Source organism: Mesocricetus auratus, unplaced genomic scaffold, assembly GCF_017639785.1.
Source record: "Mesocricetus auratus isolate SY011 unplaced genomic scaffold, BCM_Maur_2.0 Super-Scaffold_100691, whole genome shotgun sequence".
Lineage (NCBI taxonomy): Eukaryota > Metazoa > Chordata > Mammalia > Rodentia > Cricetidae > Mesocricetus > Mesocricetus auratus.
In genome coordinates, this window is record NW_024429267.1 from 216,412 (window position 1) to 241,236 (window position 24,825).

The window sequence follows — 24,825 nt, forward strand, 5'->3', positions numbered from 1 at the left end:
AAAAGAGCAGTCCTTAGCAGAACCAGGAAGTGCTGTAGGACCTAGCCCATCCCATCACTCTCAACCATGGCTGTTACTCTATGTCTTTCCAGCTGCAGCTCCTCCCTGCTTACTTCGCCTGTGACTGTAAACTCCACCTGTTGGGGAAGTCCTGTTATTTGCCTGTGCAGTTGTCAATAAAGTGCTGTCTGGCCAATAGAAAACCTAGATAGAAGGGACTAGGAGTCGAGGAGGATTCTGGGAAAGGGAAACACAAGAGAGTCGAGATGTGACGCCATGGGGAAGGAAGCCGGGAACTATTCTCCGGTAAGAGACATACTTAGATTAACAATTATGGGGTAATTACTTAAGTCAGAGCTAGCCAGTAAGAAACAAACAAGGCCAACAGCTTCATAATTCATATAGCCTCCTGTGTGTTTATTTGGGACTGATACGGCTCTAGAACCAGGCTGGTGGGAAAGCGGCTCTGGAACCAGGCGGGCGGGAAGGCTCCTTCTCAAGGAAAGCTTCTCTTAACACCACCCCATCTTCTCTCCTTTCCTCCTTTGTCTGGCAAGGGCAACTTCCTCTTGGGTATTAGTCTCCATGAGGCATACTCACCCCAAATTTAAGTGAAAGTGTCCCCCGTACCTCTCCCATGATATTTCCTTTTCTTGCCTGTATTTTTTTCCTCTGGGCCCCTTTCCCCAATCTTCAGCACACATTTCTTGTGTATTTATCTTAACTAGATTATGAAGTTTTGATGGCAGAGCCCTGTGTGGGATTTTGGAGGAGGCAAGGAGAGCAGCTCATAGTGGAGGTCAATGTATATCTACTAGGCAAGCATTTGCATGAAAGAAGAGAAACATTGCTCCAATCCAAAGAGATTAGGTGAGCCTTCCCTTGCCAAGGCACACTGGATGAGGAGATTCTTGGAGGAAAGGTATCCCTGAAGTTCCTCAAGTCACTGGTACCTCAACTGATACCACATTGAAAGTGTCAGTATATTCTGCTGGGCAATAAATTGTGTTGTTGTTTTAATACCTGGTCACATCATTTGTAACTTCAAAGTAATTTCAAACCCTAGACATCTTTTTCTCCTTACCTATTTCCTCTTTCCATTTCTCCTAGCCATGGAGGCTGAGCTGGCAGGATGTCCAGCAAGACCACAGTGAGAGTTCTGCTAAACTCTACCTGTAGAACCAGCCAGTCCTGTCTCTAAGTAAAGCTACCCTAGCTGCTTTAATAGTTCATATTTTTAACAATAATTTCTTCTATGGCTATTTCCTATTCTTCCCTCTAAGAGGAGGGGCTCAAAGAAGACAAATACCACAGTGACCAGCCAAAATGACCAGAAAAAAATCATCAAAAAGGACAATAGTCAATGTGATGACACAGTGCTTGCCAGCATCATTTAGTGTATGTTGGGGAGGGGGGCAGTCAGACATGATAATTCAGGCTCATAATTCCAAAGCAAATTCCAACAAACAACACTACTAAGGAAGGGTCAAAGGCCTTGATATTTACTGTGTGCATTATTTATATGCATTGTGTCATGCATTAGGTCAGGGTAGATGTGAGCCCTGCCCACAGTTGCTTCCCTTATATTTTTGGTTGCGAGCCTAGTGTTAACAAACTAGTCCCCAACTGCTCCTCAATTCTAGAGCATGATACCCTGCATTTTAGATTTACTGAAGCTGAATTCCAGGAAGATAAAATTGCTTTCAGTGTGCTTTGTTTAGGACACAATAAACCTAAGATACCAATTCAGACAAATATTTAGAGCAAAACTGAATAATTTTCTAATTTCTAAGTTTAAGATAAAGAAAAATAATAGTTGTTTCTCTTCTTCTAAGATCCCCACTCAACCCAGCACCTGGCAGCAGGAGTGTTTAATCTCATTTAAAGCACAATTCTTATTGTTAATCACTAACTCCAGCTTTCAGCTGAAACTGTTGGGTTAAAAAAAAAAACTCAAACAGACCTCTCGCTGACAGAGAACCACATTCCATGTGCCTTATGATCAGTAGACAGAGAGTATTTTAAATAAACGATAGAGTTCATTCTTAGACAACTATGAAATTTTTTTCTCCCATGGTGACCAAACATAAAATGTGCTGTCCCGTTCTGAGGAATGTCAAGTGTTGTCCTAAGAGGGGGGGCATTTTTCAGAGCATACCCCTTGTTTCAGTGGGTTCATTACATTAGTTAAGAGAAAGTCCACCTTGGAATCTCAGCAGTACCTAAGAGCTGCTTACTTGGCTCAAGTCTAGATGTTGGGGCAGGAATACGTTGCTGTTCAGGGCCTCTGAGGGACCCAGATTTCCTGATGCACTGCAATTTGAGCATGTTATTTCCAAGGTCATGCTAGGTGTTGCTAATCACTCAGAAAATGGGGAGGGGAAATGGCAGGGGATCATCAGGACTGGTCCACTTTTCACTGGCCCTATCCAGCTGCAAGAAGGCTGGGAGGCCAGGAGGAAATAGACATCACAGTAGTCAGGTTGTCCTGAAGTGGGTATTTCAACCCCTATACTATGTATTTTTTTAAAAATCAAGTATGTTTGTCACAAGGTGTCATATAGCCCAGACTTCTTCCTTGCCTTCTATGAGGTATAAATACCAGCTCTATCTAGCACTAAGATGTCCCTCTGCTCCTGATTCAGTCACATCCAGTCAAGAAATGGGTGAGTTCCTTAAAAAAGCTTGCCTTACCATCCCAACAGCTAATGCTTTTACACCCAGATATAGAAGCCACGGCCAGGTGAGCGAGTCTTGGCTTACATTATCTGGTGCAAGGAAGAAAATATTCATTGAATGCCTGCTCTGTAGATACCTTATTTAATAACATTTCAAGATGATATTTTATGCCCATTTTCCAGATGAAGAGGCTGATTTCCCTGGAGGGGATGACTGCCAGCATTACCAAGGTGGAGGTAGGTCCAGGTGCTTCCTGTGACATGTTGCTACCCCTGTGGCTGGGCCTGGATGGGAAGTCACTGACAAGCCCTCCAGATGTGGCTCCCAATGTTCTTATGGGTCACAACTCATATCTGTACCTCAGTGTACAAACAAGAGCTCTTGCCTCTGACCCCCCCCCCCATAGCCTCTGACAGTTGCAGGGATGGAAGGATGACCGTGAACTTGAAAGTCAGCTTCCTCTCATACTCAACTTTTGTGATTTCCAGGAAGAAGCATTTTTGAAACTTAGAGGGTTTCCCCAAGACCAGGTGTGGTGGGTTGAATGCGAATGGCCCTACAGATTCTTTCAATTCTTGCTCCTCAGTTGGTGGAATTGTTTGGAAGGAATTAGGAGGTTTACTGCAGCCTTGTTAGAGGAGGTGTGTCACTGGGGATGGGCTTGGAGGTTTCAAAAGTCAATACACTCCTTCTTCTGTAAGTTGCCTTCATCAAAGTGTCTTAATACAGCATTAGAAAAGTAACTAAGACACCAGGAGAATCCAACACCCTGATGTCTTTCCCAGGCTTGTGCCTGGTCCACATCAGGCAAGATGTTACAGCATGTACCAAATCCAGGAGCACAAATCAACAAAACCACCATTATATTGGTGAAAAATCTCTCAGGGCTGAGGCTATAGCTCAGTTGGCGGGGTGCTTGTTCAGCAAGTCTGAAGCTTTGGGTTTGATCTTAACCTAGCATTTCATAAGCTAGGTATAGTAGTGCATACTTGTGATCCCAGCACTCTGCAGATGGAGTCAGGAGTGGAAATTCAAAACTGTCCTTGGCCATAGTAAGCTTGAAGCTAGCCTGTCTCAAAAAGGGGGAAAAAAGCTCACAATTAAAAAAAGGTAAATAACTGGAGTGGGGTCTGGGAAGGGAGAGAGAGGGAGGAGATAGGGAGGGAGAAAGATAGATAGATAGATAGATAGATAGATAGATAGATAGATAGATAGATATAGGTACACAGACTGATGGATTTTTTGAAGTCTATTGATATTGTTTTGAGTGGACCATTAGTTTGCAAGCTTTTAATGTGTGTCTACAAGGCACTTCCAAATATACTCAAAAGCTGTATCTAAGACATTAAGTATAGCATTGATTGTCTATTTCAGGAAGGTACAAGAACTTGCCACTGTTGTCACATTCTCCACCTGTGGCCCCTGCCATTGGAAAGTATTGTTTTACTGCCCTGTCCATAATGGTTTTTCTTATACTCATGAGAGGAAGTGCCTGCATCTTTCAATAAACAAGTTAGTTTATATATACTGCTATTAAAAAATACAGAAACTGACTAATTAATAAAACACAACAAATTATTTCTCACAGTTCCAGAAGCCAAGATCAAGGATCTGTCAGCTGGTGCTGGGGGGTTGGGGAATTGTGTCTCCTTGGGAAGTGGGGCCTTGTTGCTGGGCTTCCACAAGGTAAAAGAAGAGAGACCTTGTGACCCGGTTACCTTGGAAACCTCCTACGCCTCTTCACACTATTGCATTGGGGGTGGAGTTTCAACATAATTTGAGGGTCATATGGCCCCTAGCCCTGGCCATTTCTCACGTGTGCTGACTTGATGTGCTATCATGCATGACATATTGTGCCTCATTGGGCGCTATGCCCATAACCTGCTCAGGTTAACCCACCACCCAACAGACACTAAGAGACCTACTCTAGGTTGAAGTAGAATTAAATTTTACACAGAGACCAAAGTTTGGCAGAGTAGCCATGTGTCCCGCTAAGTGGTGGTGATCCATCACTGGGCTGGTTTTAGGGATTTGCATCACCCAAATGGAAAGATGTTAAATAAAAGACACGGCATTAGCACAAGTGATGGATAAAGCTTCCTTTCACATGTCTGGTCTGTCATCCAGGCCATAAACACGCCAAAAGAGAGTCAAACTCATGTTTCCAACGCAGACGGAAGAAATCATTTCTTTCAGGAAAAACTCTCTTCCCCCAAACACAACTTTAAAAACATCACTCAAATAAACCCAAGAAAAGCACAATGCAGCTAACTGCCAAGAACGCCACAGCCTGTCTAGCCGGGAGAGCAAATGACTGGCTGTCTCACACAAGGAAGGAGGGACCTGACAATGCTCTGACTGTGCTGGTGTTGTATGATTTAAGAGAGGAAATACTTAAAGGCTTAGGAGGCCTTTGCAGGGATCCTGGAAGCTGCCTGTGTGTTTGAAGACACTCACATTCCCCGGAACCCAGACTCCCTTCACTTTGGGAACTACCAGGAAGTCAAGTCCACACACTGAGATTTTAGAAGGACTGTGAGGTAGGCAATGAATCAGAACAAATTGAAGCTTGGTTCAAGCAGGTAGTAATATATTGTGGTGTTGTCATGGGCTCCAGGGAGAAGAGCTAGACTTTTACAGTGAAAAAGGCTTTAACCCTGGATCAGGTATCCAGGAGCATTTGCAGCTGAATGGGGTAGGCCCCTCTTCCTCAGGTTAGTCCTAGGGAGTCTATGGGGCAGCACAGGGTAGGAGACCCTGGATGAGACACATTACCAGGCCCTCTATAGCTCAAAGACTACGTGGACTTGGAAGAGCCATGTTTCAATAGATAGAGATGCTCCAGGAAGCTACAGAGATCAGAGCCTTAAAGTAGCATTTACCAAACACTGTGGCTTTCTTCGCACCCACATTGTCATGATCATGGAGGCTGGAAGACAACCTCAAGTGTCATTCCTCAGGTGCCACCCACCTTTCTTTAAAAAAATTATATCACACACACACACACACACACACACACACACACACACACGCTTGTGCTTGGTTTTGTGCACATGTGTATAGTACCTGAGGGAGCCAGAAGGAGACAGATGCCCTGGAGCTGGAGTTACAGGCAGCCATGAGCCACCTGACTAGGACCTGAACTCAGGTCCTCTGCTGAGCCACCCTTGAGATGCCATCTTTCTTTTTTTCTCTCTTCTTTTTTTATTTAAATTAGAAACAAGGTTTCTTTACATGTCAATCCCAGTTCCTTCTCCCTCCCCTCTTCCCCTGTCCCCTACTAAGCCCCTATCCCATCCCTTTTCTACTCCCCAGGGAGGGTGAGGCCTTCCATGGGGGATCTTCAAAATCTGTCATATCATTTGGAGCAGGGCCTAGGCCCTCCAAATGTGAATTCTTATGTTGTTTGATATAGCATACACCAAGCTAGCCGGCCTTGAGCCTCCAGAAACCCTCCTGCTTCTGCCTCTCATTTCACCTTAGGATAAACCTGATTACAGATGTATGCTACCATGATTGGCTTTTACATGGGGTTGTGGGATTCAAACTTAGGGCCCTAGGCTTGCACAGCAAGTGCTTTACAAATCACTGAGCTGTCTCTTCAGCCTTAGAGGACAGTTTTGAATTTGCTTCAACTGACACACTGTTGTGAAACATACTGGCTAAATAAATCCAGGCAATGCTAATAAACAAATTGGAAAGGCTTGGGGACATGTATAAAGTATACAACTACCACACAGGATTCTAGTTTAGATAGGAGAAAGGGTCCTAACAAAGTATCAAGAAAGGAGTCTGAGGCCTGTCACTGTCCTTTCTAGCTGGGTGACACTCTGGGTTCCACCATTCCTTAAAAAACCAATAAGCCACCAAGATCTGCAAAGCCATGTCCATAGCAGGCACAGGGCAGATGCAACAGTTAATGGGGAAATTCTGTGAGATGCTGAGCCAGGTATGCACTTGAGAGACTGAAGCAGGAGGACTGGGTGTCCACGGTCAGCCTGGGATGTTTAGCAAGAGCCTGTCTCAGGCAACAAAACAAACTAAAACTGAATACAAAATGGGATTGGGGTGGTGTGGTCCTGCAAAAGGAAAAGGGCCACAGACTGGGTGGCTATCCAGGTAGGCATTTGCTCCTGAACTTTGTAATCATTCCTTCAGGCAATAGCCCTTGAGAGGAATTTCAGCCAGCTCACTATGCTGAATTTGGGACAGGTAGACACTCAACACACATTTGCAAAAGCTGAACAAATGCTCCTTGTTTGTAAGAATTTCCTCCAAGAAACTCAAGGAAACAATTGGTTACTGCAAAACCTCATCTTCCAGGTGAGGCCAAAGAAAACTGCCCTGCTCGTTAGCAAGTGACTCTAGAAAAAACCAGATACTGGCGCCAGTCCAAGAGATCACCCTCTCTCTCAGGGCCACCTGGCAGAAAATACAAGCTATCTCCATAGCTGTGCAGTTGCCCTAAGTGGCTAGAGACCATCAATTCAGAGGACCAGGCACATGATCGAACCACGGCTATGATCACAGAGTCCATAGCAGCGGAGGTCTGACCCACACTTTTAAATAGAAATAGATACCTGACAAAAATATATTTTTAAAGTGATGAAACAGACTCAATTAAACATAATGCCTAAAGTATCTTATTTTAATTTTAAAGATATCTTATATTTTGTTCTTTTAAAGATACTTATGTTTTGGTTTGAACATGAAGTGTTTTCCACAGGCTCACATGTTTCAATACTTGGTCCCCGGCTGGTGGATGATGTATGGGGAGGTTGTGAAGCCTATAGGAGGTATGTCACAGGGGGCAGCCCCTGAGGTGTTACAGCATGTCCCATTTGCTGTCCTCTCTCTATGTCCTAAGTGAGGGTGAAATGTGACCTGCTGCCATGTCTCCCCCACCATAATGGACTCTATCTACACAGAGCTGTGAGCCAGAATGAGTCCTTTCTTACCTAAGTCACTTGGGATCAGCATATTTTATCATAGTAACATAACAGAAACTACCCTGCGTGTTTATTTCCTTTAAAATTGTGGGAAACTAAGACAGAAATTATCTATAATTTCACCGCTTGTTTTGTTTGAGGGAAAGACTGGAGAACTAGACAGCTTTTGGGGTGCATACAGGGTAAAATTAAGATGACATACTCAAACAGTGTGGCTTCTAGGTTGAGCAGTGGAAACTAAGAAAAGCAATGACTGCTGGGTATTTACACCACCTTGCCCTCCCATCCTTGCCTTCCCCAGAGGCCAGCACCTCCAAGTTCTTTCCTGGCACTGCTGCACCATCTATCAACACTTCAAAATGGGTATGGTCAGAGAAAGAGATGCTGGCTGCTCTTGTTCAAGCCTCTCACCTGATGTTGCAGCAGCCGTTTTTATTTTTTTATGCACCAAGACTTCTCGGAAAGCACTCCAGCAGCCCACCAGGGTCCTTGTAGCAAAGTGCATGAGGCTATAACCTCTGGTGCCCAACTACTAGGAGTCAAACCTCAGGTCTAGGTCTATCACTTATTACGTAATTGTGACCAGTCTTGTTAGGGTCAGATGCTAGGCAGCCCTAACAAGCCAGGCTCAGCTACCCATCCCCATAGGCCAATTAAACACACCCATAACAGTGAAAAGCAGAGAGAGGAGGTTCATTAATGTGATGTCGGGAAGGGAACTAGTAGAGTACTCCATGGACACCCCCACACCTGCCCTCCAAATCCATCTTTAGGGTCCTGGCATGAAGTTCAGGCTTAAACAGAAGGCAAGAGCTATGTACAGCTAAGCGGTTCTAGTAAAGATGCAGTCCTGCCTATCATGTCTGGGCTCCAGTCTCTCCTGCCATGTGGTCTAACACATCGTCAGAACCACGTGAAATCTTTTTCCAAGATGCAAGCTTCCTCTCTGACTGGTAGCAGGTTCAGCCTGTTCTTTCCTCCCAGCAAGAGATTCCTGTGGAAATTCCAGTCCCATGGGACCACTGTTTTGACAGTCTGCTGGTCCAAGGGAGGGGTACACATCTCTTTAGAACATCTTCATTCCTGCCAGGACAGTTACATAATCACTTCGGACAAATTATGGAACCTGTATAGAGCTTGGTGGAATCCATTAGAAAGGCAAAGGATAGCAATTATGCTACAGTAAGTTTTTGTTTATTGGAAGGATCATGCACACCTGGTGCCCAGCACAGGATCAGGTACATGGAAGGCTTAGCCATTGCTATAGATCCTTTCCCAGAGAAGAGGTCTGTGTAAACCTGAGCTTTCATGTGAGCCAAGAGCAGTGGGATAGGAGTGAACAAGATACTACCTTGCTGAGAGGAAATCATTGCTCCATGAGCCACCTTAGAGAACTGTTCCAAGGACTGAGGTCCTGGCGCCACTCTATGGGAACTGCAAGTTCCTGGTGGCGAATTTTAAGTTCAAGCTTTCCTGTGTTAATCACAGTAATTGGGACCACCTAGAATGTTCTTTCACGTCCATCCCCCGCCCCCTCACTGCCATCTCTAATCTCTACAGCAGCCCCTCTCTCTTTAGTGAGCTGGCCCCATATCACTTTCTGAAAAGCCCTCAGTTCCACTCTAACTTACAAAATAAAGTCTGTCTTTCCAGCCATACTGCGTAGTTAGTGTCAAGTGTTTCTTAACTGCGCCTTGTTTTCCTATGTAGAACAGGCCTCTTAGCTGTGTGCAGGTCAGCTTTTCATTGCTGTGGCAAAACGCTTGAGAGAAACTACTAAACCAGGAAGATTCATCTTGACTCATAGTTTCGGGGCATGGTTGGCTGACTCCAGTGCTGGTGGTGAGGCAGAATATAATGGCAGTAGGAGACTGTGTCAGTGGAAGAGGAGAGGAGGGGAGACAGACAGACACACACACACACACAGACACAGACACAGACACACCCACACACACACACACACACATACACGAAGTAGGTAGGGCAAGACACAGCCTTTAAGGACATCCTCAATGACCTACTTCCCCTTGCCAGATGCCACCTATTAATGACTCATTTCATCGATAGATGAAGTCAGTGTTCTTAGGGTTCGATTATCTCTCAGTAGCACCACCCTCTGGGGACCAAATGGTGCAGAAATCTGTTGGGAGGCCAACTTCTTATCTATATCACCACATACAGTATTGCTGTGAGAATTAAGTTACTGCAGGGAAGGCCTGTTGCTGGATGTACTTGGGAGAAGGTGGCTTCCACTGCTGTGATTTTCCACCCACACCATGGCAGTGAGCCCTCTAGTCACACTCCTCTTTTCTCACCATTTGTTTGTCTTTCACCCACTAACTGTGCCTTGCTGGCTTCTCAGAGTCTCTGCTCTGATTGAGAGGGAAGATAAACAGAACTTTTTAAACCTCTCTCCCTTGGCGCCAGAGCATCAACCCCAAACCTCCAGAAGCTCTTACAAAGGCAAACTCTCTCTCAGTCTTGTTGACATTTCAGAGGTTTAGTCCATTATCATCATGGTGGGAAGCATGGTGGCATGCAGGCAGACATGGTGCTGGAGATATAGCTGAGGGTTCTATGTCCAGATCTGTAGGCAGCAGGAAGAGAAAAAGTCACTGGGCCTGGCTTGAGCTTCTGAAACCTCAAAGCACACCCCCAGTGACACACTTCCTCCCACAAGACCACACCTCCTAATGCCACTCTCTAAGCATTCAAATGTGAGCCTACAGAAGCTATTCTTATTCAAACCACCACACTTGCAGATAGCCATGTCCATGTCCAATCTACTTCATTTTCTCTCTGCTCTAGACTCCTCCAGATGCCTTTCTCTCTCTTATCTACAATAAAAACCTTCTCCTTACCCATACCACAAAGTGATCATGTCAGAAGTTTCTTTACTGAATCCCACTCACATACATCTGGTGCAGTACTCAAATACTTTCTCATTTTGTTTTATTTATTTATGTGTGTGTGTGTGTGTGTGTGTGTGTGTGTGTAAGTGCATGTAGAATAAAAGGACAGCTCGGGTGCCATTCTTGAGGTGCTATTCGCCTTTTAAAAATAAATTTAAAGATTTATTTTATTATCTCATGTATGTATTAGTCAGGGTTCTCTAGAATCACAGAACTTATGGAATGAATCTCTCTCATATATCTATATGATTTATTGGAATGACTTACAGGCTGCAGTCCAGCTAATTCAACAATAGCTAGCTGTGAATGGAAAGTTCAAGAATCTAGTAGTTTCTCAGTCCCACAAGACGAGGTGTCTCAGCTAGTCTTCTGTATGTGCTGGAATCTTGAAGAAGCAGGCTCCAATGCCACTGAAGGAAGGGATGTGCTAGCAAGGTGAAGGCAAGCAGGCAAAGAACAAGAGCTTCCCCTTTCCATGTCCGTAGTAGGTTTCCAGCACAGGGTGTGGCCCACATTACAGGTATGTCTTCCCATCTCAAGATCTGGATCAAAGGCATGTCTTCCTATCACCCTACCTAAAGATCTGATTCACCCATTTCAAACTGAGCAGAAAATCTCCCACAGGTGTACCCTCCATATCTGGATTGCAGTTCATTCCAGATAGAGTCAAGCTGACAACCAAGAATTGCCATCACAATGTGTATGCATGTTTTGCTTGCATGTACATGCTTGGTGCCCACAGAGGTCATAGAAGGGTATTTGATACCCTGGAACTGTCACGTGAATGCTGAGGATAGAACCTAGATCCTCTTAAGCTCTGAGCCATCTTGCCAGTCCATGCATTTTAAAGTCAGTCTCTCTCAGGGTCAGGACCTTGCCTGGCCAGCAAGCCTTAGGAACATGCCTGTCTCCTCCTTTCAGTGTTACGATTTTTAAAATGTGTCTTAAAAGTGTGTGTGTATGTGTGTGTGTGTTGTGTGTGTGTGAGAGAGAGCGAGAGAGCGAGAGAGAGAGAGAGAGAGAGAGAGAGAGAGAGAGAGAGAGAGAGAGAGAGAGAGAGAGAGAGAGAAGGGGAATCCATTGTGGACCTCAAATTCCGCTCTTCCTGCTTGCAAGGCAAGCATTTTACCAAGCAATCCCCAGCTTGGATTGTGTCTTCATTGCTCATTGTGGAATCTCTTGAGCCCCAGAATAGTGCTTGGCCCACAGTACTCCTCAATGAATATTGCTGATGAACAAGGACTGGATGATGTGGTTCAAATACCACATAGCTCTGATTAGACACATCTGGATTTACATCTGTATCTTCTGTGTGGTTTTTGACAACTTACCTCAAATTCTAACTGAAACAAGGAGGAAGGAGAAAATCACATCACTAGGGTGTGGTGAGGACCCATGAGGTTGTGTCCACCACATCTGCCACAAAACTTCAAGGTACAGCTGTTCTAGAAGCTATGATCCATGGGAAGATGGAAACCTTACACTAAGGTTACCTAGCCATAGGATAGCTCTACCATCCCACCCAGGTGCAGAGTTTACTTTGGGAAAATTGCCTTTCTTTGCCCAAGAAAGGTATTGGCTCATCACACGGCCTTACTGATGAAAACAGAGCCCATCTTTTAAGGCTTAAGGCTAACAGATGCAAGGTCCCTAGGTATCCTAACGTCTTGTGTAAATTATCTAGAGGAACTAAATTTTCCATAGCCTAAGTGAATGTTTTAAGAATGGGGGGGTGGGGGTGGAGAGAATACAGGAACCTTTCAGCTTTGTACTCCCAGGGAATGACTTATTTTGTGCAATCAAGCAGCACGTGCATGTTCTCAGAGCCTCCTGCTCCTCTGAGGCTTCCCAGATCCATGTCTCCTGACCTTTCCTGCCTGCGGTCTCTGGATAATTAAGTATAAAGAAGGTCTGGTCTGTCCTGGTTGCCAGCATTCACAGCTAACATCAGAAGCATCTGCTACACAGTGTTTGTTGTCTTCCTCCAGGGACCCCCGAGCAACTTCACAGCTCTGGCAGGATTTTTTTTAATGAAAGTGGTTCAAATCTGGGAACAGGAAACTGGCATGGTTTTGTAAAGGCGCTTGTTGCAAAAGCATGAGGACCTGAGTTGGATCTGCAGCACAGGACAAGGCAAGGCCTGGAGCTGTGCACTCAAGATCCCAGCACTGGGGAAGCAGAGAGAGGATATGCACCCCCACCCCCCATCCCGGGAGTGACAGCTAGCTAGCTTAGTCCAAACAGGGAGCTCCAAGTTCAGGGAAAGATCCTTGCTCCAGAACAAAGTGCGTGGCTCCTGAGGAATGACACCTGAGGCTGACTAGGGGAATTCACACCCTGTAAACACACACACACACACACACACACACACACACACACACACACACACACACACTACACTGAAGCTCCCAAAAGACTTGTTACTAAGAGTCCAAAGACAAATAAGTTTTACGTTTTTGTCACTTAAGAGTGAGTGAACAGAGAGAGGAGCTGAGACTGGGTGATCTGACTGAGAGAGTGGAAATGGTTAGACTGAGCTCTGAGGTTGTTGTAGAGGTCATCAGGCCACTCACCATCAACACCAGGCAGACAGTCAGGATGATACCCCAGAACACAGTGTGGAGCCGAGGAAGCATGCAAACCATAAACCGCTCAGTTCAAATGTCATTCTGCTGGACTCCTTCCTTCCCTTGCTAACATCTCCTTGGGATGCCACATGGACTGTTTTAGTGGCCCAAGGGTCCTTTTGTAAAGAACACAACCCCTGCAAGCTTTTAGGAATCTGTTTTCTACACTATGATGACCAGAGTGTTCCCACTTGGTTCCCAACCCTACACAGGCCCAGGATGAATGCTCTGTAGAAGCGTGGCCTCTGACTGGGTCATGAATGAGCAGAGTTTGTCCTCCTTCAAGGAGAGCATCTCTCAAGCCATCACATCTGCTGATCCTTTGAAAAAGATGCCAGGGTTCTGCCAGAGTGTGCCCTGAAAGATAGCCAAGGCACAAATTAACACCCACTTTCCGGCAATGGGAACCATTCCTGAAAAACCCACTTGCAGAACCGGAGGCAATCTGGCATAATCTGGGAACCAGCACATGATTTATTACTTTACAAAGAACAGGACTGTGGTCCAGCAGCAAGCTAGCTGCTGGGACTTTTCCTTTCCCACACAGCTGTATTTCAAAGGCCTGACACTCATTTACAGGTCTGGTCTTTGAGCACAAGGCTTTAAACAGTAAGCAATCTACAGGATGCCATGACTGAAAACCAAACAGTCTGTGTCCACCTCAGTCCCTCACCCTAGAGATGGGGACCCAGGGGCCCAGAGGGTTAGGTCAGTCATATAGCTATGATCACACACCAAGAATGTTGCAGCCAGCCCCCTAACACCAGGACCTTAGGTCATTCCTTTTTCTAGCTCCCCCATTTTTTTCTACAGCCATCAACCCACCCATATGTTCAAATGAAAATTTCTAAAAGAACTATTTTTCCCCTCAAAGTAGCAGAATACAAAAGGCATCACTTGGGAGTTGGAGCTGGTCAATATCAAAGATGGATTTCTAACTGATCTGAGAGACCATGTTTCTGTGGGTATCAAGAGTACTTAACACAAGCACCAAGGTGCTGCCCCAAGTTCAGTGGGGCATTCATTCACTGCTACTGAGTACCCAAATCAATAAAACTATTTAAAAAGAGATTTTCATAATATTATCAGATAACTTAAAGATAGCAAAGCCTTTAGTTTAACTTCTAGAACTTTCTTTAAAGAAATTGTGAAAAATGAGTCAACAAGATATTCTCTCAGCTGGGCGTTAGTGCCACACGCCTTTAATCCCAGCACTTGGGAGGAAGAGGCAGGCAGATTTCTGTGAGTTCAAGACCAGCCTGGTCTACAAGAGCTAGTTCCAGGACAGCCTCCAAAGCCACAGAGAAACCCTGTCTAGAAAAACCAAAAAAATTATCTCACAGGAGGGCAGTAAGTAATACTAACATGTTGGAAAACAAATACAATAAAAAACTCACTAAAACCTTAAATACATAACAGGTGAGATTTTATTTAAACAAATTTGAATATAATCATATATGAAGCCTCATACCCAACACTAATTTATTAGTGTATGAACTTGTCTGTATATATGCTATGATAGAAGTGTTTTTTGATTACCGATTGAAAGGCACTTTATAAAAGTAGTATATATGTCAATCTTCCTCTTAAAAAAGTAGTACATATGCTATGAGTCTATTTTTGTTAAAAATAAAATATCTTTATTTGCTAGAAATAATAAAATGTCATTTATTATTGTTGTTATAGGATAGTAGGATTAAAGGAAGTTTTAACAGTCTCTTGGCTTATATTTATATTATTTTTTGCAATATATATACATTTATTATATCTTGAATATTTTCTCTCTATATATGTAAGTGTGTTATTTGTGTGCGTGTAGTGTATATGTGTTGTGTACGGACTACATGGGGGTGCTTTGAATACAGAAGCTGGGGGAGGTCATCAGGTGTCTTGGTCTACCCCTTTCTGCCCTGCTCCCTCAAGACAGGGTCTCTCACTGAAACTGAAGTTGGAGTGGTGACCAATAAGTCTACTATCTTCCTGCCTCTGCCTCCAACAGCACTAGGATTATAGATATGCACAGCTGTGCACAGCTTTTTAAAGGGGTGCTGAGGACTTAAACTTGGGTCCTCATGTTTGTATAGCAAGTACTCTTTCCCACCGAGACATCTTCCAACATGGAAAGATACACTATCATGCCCCATTTATACAGAGCTGGGAATCAAACCAAGGGCTTCATGTATACTGGGCAAGAACTCTGCCAACTGAACTATGTGCCTCCAGCTCCCTGGTAAAGATGTTTACAAAAGTTTTAAAAACTGGGTTGTAAAGGTAGAGAGCTGTTCTCTTGCTAGGAGAACAAAGGTTATAGCCATTGTGGAAATAAACACAGGTTTATTATTTATTACCTAGGTGGATTCCTGCAGAAGAGCAACTTTAATTCCTGCTCTTCTGGGAGATTCTGCCGCTCAGAGGACAATGCTGATCTCTGCTCTGACATCTGTCAACCCCCCCCCTTGAAGGTCTTCCTTTCCCCCACTTGATCTTGAGTCTCATATGCCTCACCTGCTCCCACACTACCGTGAGTCCCTGGCTCTGAAGCTAGGCGGCCCATGGTCAAGCACTTATTTCTTGCTTGACCTGAGTAAGTTTCTTGGCCTTTTTGAACATGTTTATTTTGTAAATGGATGATTTACACATCACATGCCACAAGCCCCTAAGTGTATAGCTTGTTGAGTTTTGACAAATATTTATAAATGTGACCTGTTTATTTATACATGGGACTCTACCACTGTAATAAAAATACATGGTATTTCTATCAACCCTGAAGAACTACCCCTCCTTATTTCAAGTCAATTCCCAAAACTAATGTGTTCTAGAGCTGCAGGCAAATTGAATCCTCCAGATAACCTCCTTTGCTCTAGGGGTAGCTTCTCCTTCTTCTTTTACTTTTATTTTTATGAGTGGTGTATGTGCGCACGCATGCACCCTTGAAAGTCAGAAGAGGGCATGGGGTCCCTTGGAGCTGGAAGAACAGGCGGCTGTGAGCGTCTGACATGACATGGGTTCTGGGAGTGAAATCCAGGTCCTATCAAAGAGCAGTAAGCCCTCAACTGCTGATCCATCTCTCTGGTCCCTTTGCTGCCTTCTTTTAATCAGGACAATGATTTTGAGACCCATTCATCCACACTGTTGCATCTATGATTTGCTGCTGAGTGGACCAATCAAAACTTGTTTATTCAGCTACCTACTGAAATATATCATCTCTTGGTCATTATCTCCACAAGTACCCTAATTCAAAGTAAGTAGGTAAGAAGAGAAAACTGGCAGATCATAACTTAGGTAGTCTCAACCATGGGGTATCCTGAACTCCTCCTTTTTCTTCTTCTTCTTCTTCCTCCTCCTCTCCCTCCTCCTCCTCCTTCTCTCTCTCTCTCTCTCTCTCTCTCTCTCTCTCCCCCCCCTCTCTCTCCCCCCCCCTCTCTCTGGTTTTTCGGGACAGGGTTTCTCTGTATAGCTTTGGAGCCTGCTCTTGAACTCTGTAGACCAGGCTGGCCTCGAACTTACAGAGATCCACCTGCCTCTGCCTCCCAAGTGCTGGGATTAAAGGCATGCGCCACCAATGCCCAGCTGCCACAGGGCTTTCTATAGTACCCCCACTTCCTTCTTTCATTTTGATTCTTGCTTCGCATATTCACATTCACTTACTACTGTCTGAAGGTAAACGTAGATATTTTATGCCTGTTTGAGAAAGGACTTTGGGGGAAATTCTTTTGTGAAATAAACTTAAAAATCCCCTGGGACTCCTATGATTGACTCATCAAACTTTCAGGTATTTCCGAGAACTAACTCACCTGGGATGAATCCCACATTCAAAAGCTCAAAACCCCAAACCTTGCAAGGACCACCATCATGATGCTACAAGTGGAAAATTCCATACCAAGATGCATGGACTGGGGATGGAGCTCAGATAGTTAAGTGCTTGCTTGGCACACATGATCTCCAGCACCATATACAATGAGTGTGGTGGTACATGCTGATAATCCCAGTACCCAGCAAGTAGAGGCAGGGGGATCAGAAGTGTAAAGTCATCCTCGGCTACACAGTGAATGTGAGGCTAGCATGGGTTACACAAGGCCTTGTCTCAAAAATCAACAACAACTGAATCTTTTCCATGCACAAAATGCTAAGATATCACATGAACTGCCTTCAGGCTATTTTTATAAAAGGCAATGCTCAAACTACAGTATGTAAGCTATGGAAAACAGTTTGGCAGTCATAGAATGGCAGGAATACAGTTACCACATGAGCCTTCATAAATGGAATTAGAGTCCTATTATTAGTGAAGTCAATGGAGTTTGTTTGTCCCATCACTGGACAAGGTCGCAGCCAGAAGGTACTGTCTGTAAAGTAGAGCCCCCACCCTCACCAGACACTGAATCTGTTGGTACTTGACCTTAAACTCCTGGCCTCCAGAACTGTGAGCCATGAACATCTGCTGTTCATAAATTATGTAGCTTAATAAATGTGGGCCATTGTAATCCAATGGACTAATACAACAGCCAAAAGTTAAATCGACACAAATAAAAGTCATGTGGTGAGTAGATAAGCAAAAACAACACATGGAATCATATTTTTTCACATAAATGAATGAAGTACTGACACATACTATAATATAGATGGGCTCTGTGTGATTCTAAAATAGAGTAGGCCAATCTAGAGACAAGAAAAGTAGGTTAGTAATTGTTCTCTTTTTTCCCTCCTGTGATAAAATAGCCTGATAAAAAAGCAAATTAGGGAAGAAGGGTTTCCAAGTCCAGTTCACAATCCATAGAGCAGAGACGTCACAGTGGCAGAAGACCAAAGCAGGAAGTCATCTACTCAGTAGCAGAGGAGAAAAATGCATACAAGTCTGCTTGTTCACTTTTTCCTCTCTTACAGTTTGGGATACCTGCCTAGAGAATGGTTCCACTCATAATGGTCTGGGTTTTCCCCACATCAATTAATAATCAAGACAATGTCCTATAGACATGCCTAAAGGCCAACCTGATCTAGATAATTCCTCAATTAAGATTATCTTCCTGAGTGAATCTTTTAGGTTGTGTCAGATTGACATTCAAAAACCCACAAGCACAGTCAAAGTCTAGTGCTGGGGGTTGTTGGGAAATTGGAAGTGGTTCTAAATAAGAATAAAATTAGTGATTATGCAGCCTTGTACACACACATATGGGGAAGAAGGGGAGAGGAAGGGAGGCAGAGAGGGAGGAAGATAAGGATTGAGAGAGAGTCAAAGAGCCAGAAACAGTGGACTACAGTTTTTTGTTTTTGTTTTTGTTTTTAAAGGCCAAGTTAAGTCACAAAGAGATGTCCAGGTATGTTCAGGACTTGCCACTTCTGAAGTGAGGAGGGGTTCAAAGTAACACATGAACCATTGCTGGTCTTTGTGGTCCTTATATAGATGTCTAAGCTAACTCTTAACAACCAGCATGCTCTAATATGTACGTTCCTACACTGTGATCTAGTTTTAAATTGTCAACTTGCCACAACCTCAATTAAGATCAGGTTAGTCTGTGACCTTGTCTGTTGATAGATCAAGTTATCCCGTGTCCACATGTCTGTGGATAATTGTGCTAATTGTCAGTCCATGTAGACCCAGCCCATTATTCCCCAGGAGAGGCTCCTGAAATAGATGAAAGTAAACAAACAGCAGCATCTGTGAATTCACTTCTCTCTGCTCTTGACTGGAAGAGTGATGTGACCAGAGGCTTGAGTTCCTTATTGGCTTCCCCAAATTGACCATAAGTTAGACTATAACTTACAACTGTAAACCTAATAAACCCCTTTCTCCCCTCAGTTGCTTTCGGTTAGAGCATTTCAGTACAGCCATGGAAATGAAGCTAGAACATACGGCACACGGCAATTTACATTTAAGTTCTTAAATATGAAAAATGATTTAGAACTCGGCTCCCACTCTAGCACTTGGTAGCTATGAGTGATCTATCTGGTAGACACAGAAGAGTGCCAGCCCCACAGAAGGTTCTGATCAAACAGGTCTCTCGTGGTGGTTCTTGGTGGCCTAAGCCCAGTGATAATGGTGCCTTTTCCAGTACATGACAGCTAACATTTTACATTTGCACCACACAAAGAAGCAGGTCCCTATAAAACATGGAGACCTAATAGGTCCTACTCTGCATGGGTGTCACTCAACACACACTTAGTCACCCTGTCCTGTGGGATGCTGAGTGCTTTGATTTCTTTAAAAAAAGAAACACAGGGAGAGAAGTCGGTAAAGAATCCTGGCCTTGTTTTTACAATGCTGGTGGAATAATAAACAACTGTTTAATGTCCTGAGTAGAAAGACTGAGCCCCCAGGGAAATGGGAGGGAAGAGAGATCAATATTTACCAGCGGTTCTTATCCCATGTTAAATATTAGCTTAAACTTCAAACCCACGGTTTCTGTTGCCGCTCTGCCTTCCCATCAGCTCACATTGCAGTGGTAGAGAAACAATCACTTCAGAAGCAGTGGGAGCAGCTGGAACTATGGCCATTCTATATGTTTTACTGTCGTCTAGGATGGTTTCTGTAAACACAGGGGTCTCAGGGAAATGCCGACCCCCTGGAGTGATTCAACCTCTGAGACGGGTAAACCTCAGAGGAGCCAACGGCACAGCTGATGGGGCTGAAGGAGGAGCAGTGTTAAGCGTGGTTTGTGGGCTGAGGAGAAGGCTCAGTGAACAACGCTTGTCCTGAAATGTGAGGAACTGAGCTTAATTCCCAGAACCCAGAGAGAGCTGGACACAGCAGCACACATCTATAATTCATGTACTCCTATGGTGAAATAGGAGGCAGAGGCAGGAGAATATCCACGAGCTTACAGGCCAGTTAGCCTAGCAGACACAGCAGTAAGACCTGGTCTCAAACAAGATGGAAGGCAAGGACCCACACTTGAGGTTGACCTCTGACCGGTGCACGTGCACCACAGCAGGTGTGTGTCCACGTGGTCACAGAAGCACACACATGCTCATGAGCACACACAGAAAAAGAAGAGTCTTTTGCTGGAGTGCTTGAGAAAACCCTTGAGCTGAACTGGAGGTTTGGCATTTCACATGAACTCCCAAAATAAGAAACATTAGCTGGTGGCTGCTAGGCTTCTGCTCATGGTACTAGAACTCTGCTAGGCATCTGCTCACAGTACCAGAACTCTCTTAGACCTCTGCTCATGGTACCAGAACTCTCCTAGACCTCTGCTCATGGTACCAGAACTATGTTGAACAGGAACCTTCAAACCAAAGAAGAAAACATGAGGCAAAGCAGAGAAATTTGCCCTTATTCATCCTTAGTGCTCAAGACAAAACTTCATCTTCATTCTTATGGCAAATATGGGCTGGCAAGATGGCTCCATGATTACAGCTGCTTGCTGCCAAGTCTGTTAACCTCAGTCCCATCCCAGGGTGAGTCCTTTCTAAATAGTAGAAGAAGAGAATCAATTCCCATAAGTTGTCTTTGGACCCTTACTATGATATGCATGCACCACAAACACACACATAGGTAGATAGACAGACAGATGTAAAAAACACTTCTAAAGCCCCCAAACAAAGAATAAAAATGTAGTCTTTAGAGGGGAATGTGGAGTCAAAGAAGAGGTCATTCTAGAACCATGGGGAAATGCCAATCAGCAAATCCCTGTCTGCACATTGAAATATTAATGGGCGTTGCCCTGCCCAGGACCTTAATAAAAGGTCCTTAGCAAACACTCACTGAATACAATCCCCACACCAACTTTGTGGGCGTGTATGCTAAATCCCAGAGCTTTTCTTATTGATTCTCCAGAGGTGATGGTACTGACCTTAAGTAACAGTCCTTGGTCCAAGAGAAAAATAAGGCCGGCTTCAAACAAACCCGGTTCCTTTTCGTTCAGTCTCATGCTTGCACTAGATCCAGGGAGTGTGATGGCGTCTCTGGTGCTTGCTCCCTTCCTTAATTCGGGTCCTCAGCACATACCATGCCTGTGTGAGGTCCACCCTGACCACATAATCTAAATCAGCTCCTTCAAGATGTCCCCTTCCAGCTTCTTTTACTGCACACGGGTGTGTGTATGTGTGTGTGTGTGTGTGTGTTGCACAGGCGTGGCATATGTGCAAGTACGTATGCATGTGTGACTGCATTGGTGTACACATCTATAGGGCAAAGGGGGGCCTTGGGTGTCCTCCTCTATCACTTTCTATCTTATACCCCTGATGAGATGTTTTTTCACAGAACCTGGGGCTAGGCGGGCAGTCAGAGAGCCACAAAAATCCTTCTGTCTCCACCCCGCGCCCTCTGGCACTAGGGTCCCACATTACTTTGTAGTTACACATGACATTTTGTTTGTTGTTTGAGATAGGGTTTCTCTGTGTAACAACCCTGGCTGTCCTGGAACTCACTCTGTAGACCAGGTCTCGAACTCACAGAGATCTGCATGCCTCTGCCTCCTAAGTGCTGGGATTAAAGACATGTGTCACCACTGCCCGGTGTCACACATGACATTTTACACAGGAGCTGTGAATTTGAACCCAGGTCCTCATGTTTACACATATGGCCTTACCCACTAAGCAACCTTCCCTGTCCCTAATTAAATGTTCTTTATACATTTTAAAACATTAATTGTATGTGCAGCGGACATGTATGTGCCATGCGTGGCACATGCATAGTCAGAGGACAACTTTCAGGAGTCAGTTTCTTTTATCTTATTTTGAAGCAGGGTCTGTCTTGTATTCTACTGCTGCGCCATGTCCTGGCCAGCTAGCTTCCAGCAGAGTCTCCTTTCCCACCTCCCATCTCACTAGCAGAGTGCTGAAGTTACAGATACACACCATGGTACCTGCTGTTCTTTTACGTGAATTCCAGGGGCTGAACTCAGGTTGTCAACCATGTATAGCAAGTTTCTACTCACTGAGCCGTCCGCCCAGCTCCTTAGACATCCTTTGAGCTCTTGTCACCAATATTTGCTGTTTGTGTACTTGTCTATTATCTGTTTACCCTGGATGAGAGCAGCAGATTTGCCTCATCCACTGTTGTGTCTTTTGTGCCTAGTGCAGTGTCTGTCCTTTTAATAGACACCCAGTAGAGCCCGTGGAATAGACAAAAGGATGCCCAGGCAACTCTCATTCACTGGGAGAAATGGTTACCAATCCCAAGTCATAATTATGCTGAGTGTTTTCTAGACATTAGATACTGTGCTGAGTCCTGTGAGCAGGCTGCTCGCTGGGTGTTCCAACAAAGTGATTTTACATCAGTGGGCAGTGCTCTGTTTTTAATCAATAAAAAGCCTCTTATGCTTGTACAGTAGCATCATGTGTCCCTAGGGCTATTCAGGACCCCTTCTTTACCCCAGTTCAGAGAACTTATACTTTCTGCCAGTGTGTAGTAGAATGATTCCTACTGTATTTGTTTTATTTTTAAAAATATTACTGGAGAAAAAATTCTTTTTAAAGCCAATAAAACATCACAATAACCAACGTAGATGTTTTCATTCAATCTGAATGAGTCAGTTGTGTGGCCTGATGGATGGGACCTCCAAATAAGTCACAGATGGTAGTCCTGACCTGTAACTGAGGTCAGTGACTTTCCTTATTGAAAAGCTCATCTCAATTCATTTCGCACCAAGTATTTTCTAGTTACTAGAGGATCTAATGGGGAAAAACAACTGATAAAACTTGGAGGCTTTGAGGTCTAAAAGACCAGGTTAGGTTCTAGTACTACTTGTATAAAGTTATGGGAGTGCTTTTTCTCCTAAAACCTTGATGGACTTGCTACCCAAGGGTCACTGTATAACTAGCATGCACTAAGTATTTGGTACAGGGGTTGAATTTATCCCAAATACTAGCTTGGCCAATTTGGTGAGGTTTCACAGATACAGATCTGAGATGACTGAACAAGATGAAAGGTCTTCCTTCCATATGGCTAAACAGGCAGAATGGGCACTCACATTTGTTCTCATCACTTTTGTCCCAAGTCCATTGAGTTAAAGTGGAAAAGTATACCAGTATGACCCGTGTGTGTGTGTGTGTGTGTGTGTGTGTGTGTGTGTGTGTATGTTCATGTGGTGGCCACAGGTCAACACTGGATGTGTTCCTCAATTAACTTTGATCTTTTTTTTTTTTTTGAAGCAAGATCTCTCACTGATGTGGTGATTTATTGTTTATGATCTAATAAAACTTGCCTGGAGATTAGAATGCAAAGCTAGCCACAGTTGTAGAGGCCAGGCAGTGGTGGTACACACCTTTAATCCCAGCACTCAGAAGACAGAGGCAGATGGATCTCTGTGAGTTCAAGGCTATCCTGTGCTACATGAAAGTGAATCAGTCTAAAAGAGAAACAGCTCACACCTTTGATCCTAGCCCTTGGGATCACTTCCTTTAATCCCAGCACTAGGGAGTGGAAACAGGAGTGACATGGCTGGGTGAGAGAGGAATATAAGGTGGGAGGAGACAGGAACTCAAGGCAGTCTAGGCAGTCTTAGGAGCCGTACAACTTGGAGATGCAATCAGAGGACATGATGATCCCCCTTCAGTCTGAGTAGAGGTAAGAGCTAGTGGCTGTTTTGCTTTTCTGATCTTCACCTTAAACCCCAATCTGGGCTTTTATTATTCATGCTACACACTGAACCTGTGATCAGTGGTCTGGCTGCACTGCTGGCCAGCAAGGCCAAGGGATCCCATTGTCTTTGCTTCCCCAGTGCTGGGATTATAGGAACCGGCTACCACACCCAGCTTTTTTATGTTGTTCTGGGGATCAAATTCAGGATCTCATGTTTATGCAGCAAGCACCTTACAGACTTGAGTCATTTCTTCAGCTCCATGCCCAACCTTCTGGCATCATGACACTATGCTGCCATCTACAAAGTTCACGTGTGAGAAACACACCATCAAATTACGAATTCTTTCCATATTGTTGTAAGTTTATGAGTTTGTGTTGGGTGGCATTCACAGCTATCCTGGGACACATGTGGTCCACAGGCTTCAGCCTGGACACTCCAGGCTGTCTGCGCAGCATGTTGGCACTTCAGCAGAAACAGAACCTGGAGATGTAATGCTTTTACAGCAATCAATGAATCAGCCTTGGATCTAGAAAGTGAATCAGCAGTTATGAGCTCTTGTTGTGCAGTCATGAGGACTGGAGCTCAGATCTCAGCACTCATGTAATGAGCCAGGCATCATACGCACACCTGCAACCCCAGCTCTAAGGTGGAGGGAGATTACTGGGGCTCGCTAACTTCCAGCCTAGTTGAGAAAATGTGAGTTTCGGGCTCAGAGAGAGACCCTGCCTCAAAGGACTGGCAGAGAATGATCGAGTAGGACAGCCAACATTATTTTTCTGGAGTCTGTGTTCTTATGCATTCGTCCATATCTCACAGACACATGTACACACATAAATAAATCATAAATCACCCTAGAAATAAACCATATCTCTAAAGATGGCTCACTCCAAACACAACCTTGGAGAGTGGCTCAAGTAAGCAGTAGCCATGACTCATAACCTCGGCATCCCAGCAAGCTGTCAGCATGAGCCACCATGGAGAACTGTCTCCCAACACAGAAATGATAGGATCATATCACGCTCCACAGATGCTAGCTCTCATCACTCTAGAAAAGGCTTCCCTTTATAAAAAAATGGGGGGCTCCCTTGTTGCTTCCAGCATCACCACTCAAAGAATTCCAAATGTTTCTTCTAGAATG

General features: G+C 44.4%; 1 protein-coding gene and 1 long non-coding RNA gene across 3 annotated transcripts in view; one reads left to right on the forward strand and one right to left on the reverse strand.

Moving 5' to 3' along the window:
- The window catches only part of Thsd4 (thrombospondin type 1 domain containing 4), a 544,450-nt gene that overhangs the window by 184,966 nt on the left and 334,659 nt on the right, over positions 1 to 24,825 (reverse strand). The gene's annotated exons all lie outside the window — the stretch shown is intronic.
- The window catches only part of LOC121137495, a 28,091-nt gene continuing 3,526 nt past the window's right edge, over positions 261 to 24,825 (forward strand). Inside the window, exons 1-2 of the long non-coding RNA XR_005874744.1 lie at positions 261 to 306; positions 2,862 to 2,915. This is a non-coding gene — a long non-coding RNA (uncharacterized LOC121137495). The remainder of the gene's footprint in view (positions 307 to 2,861; positions 2,916 to 24,825) is intronic.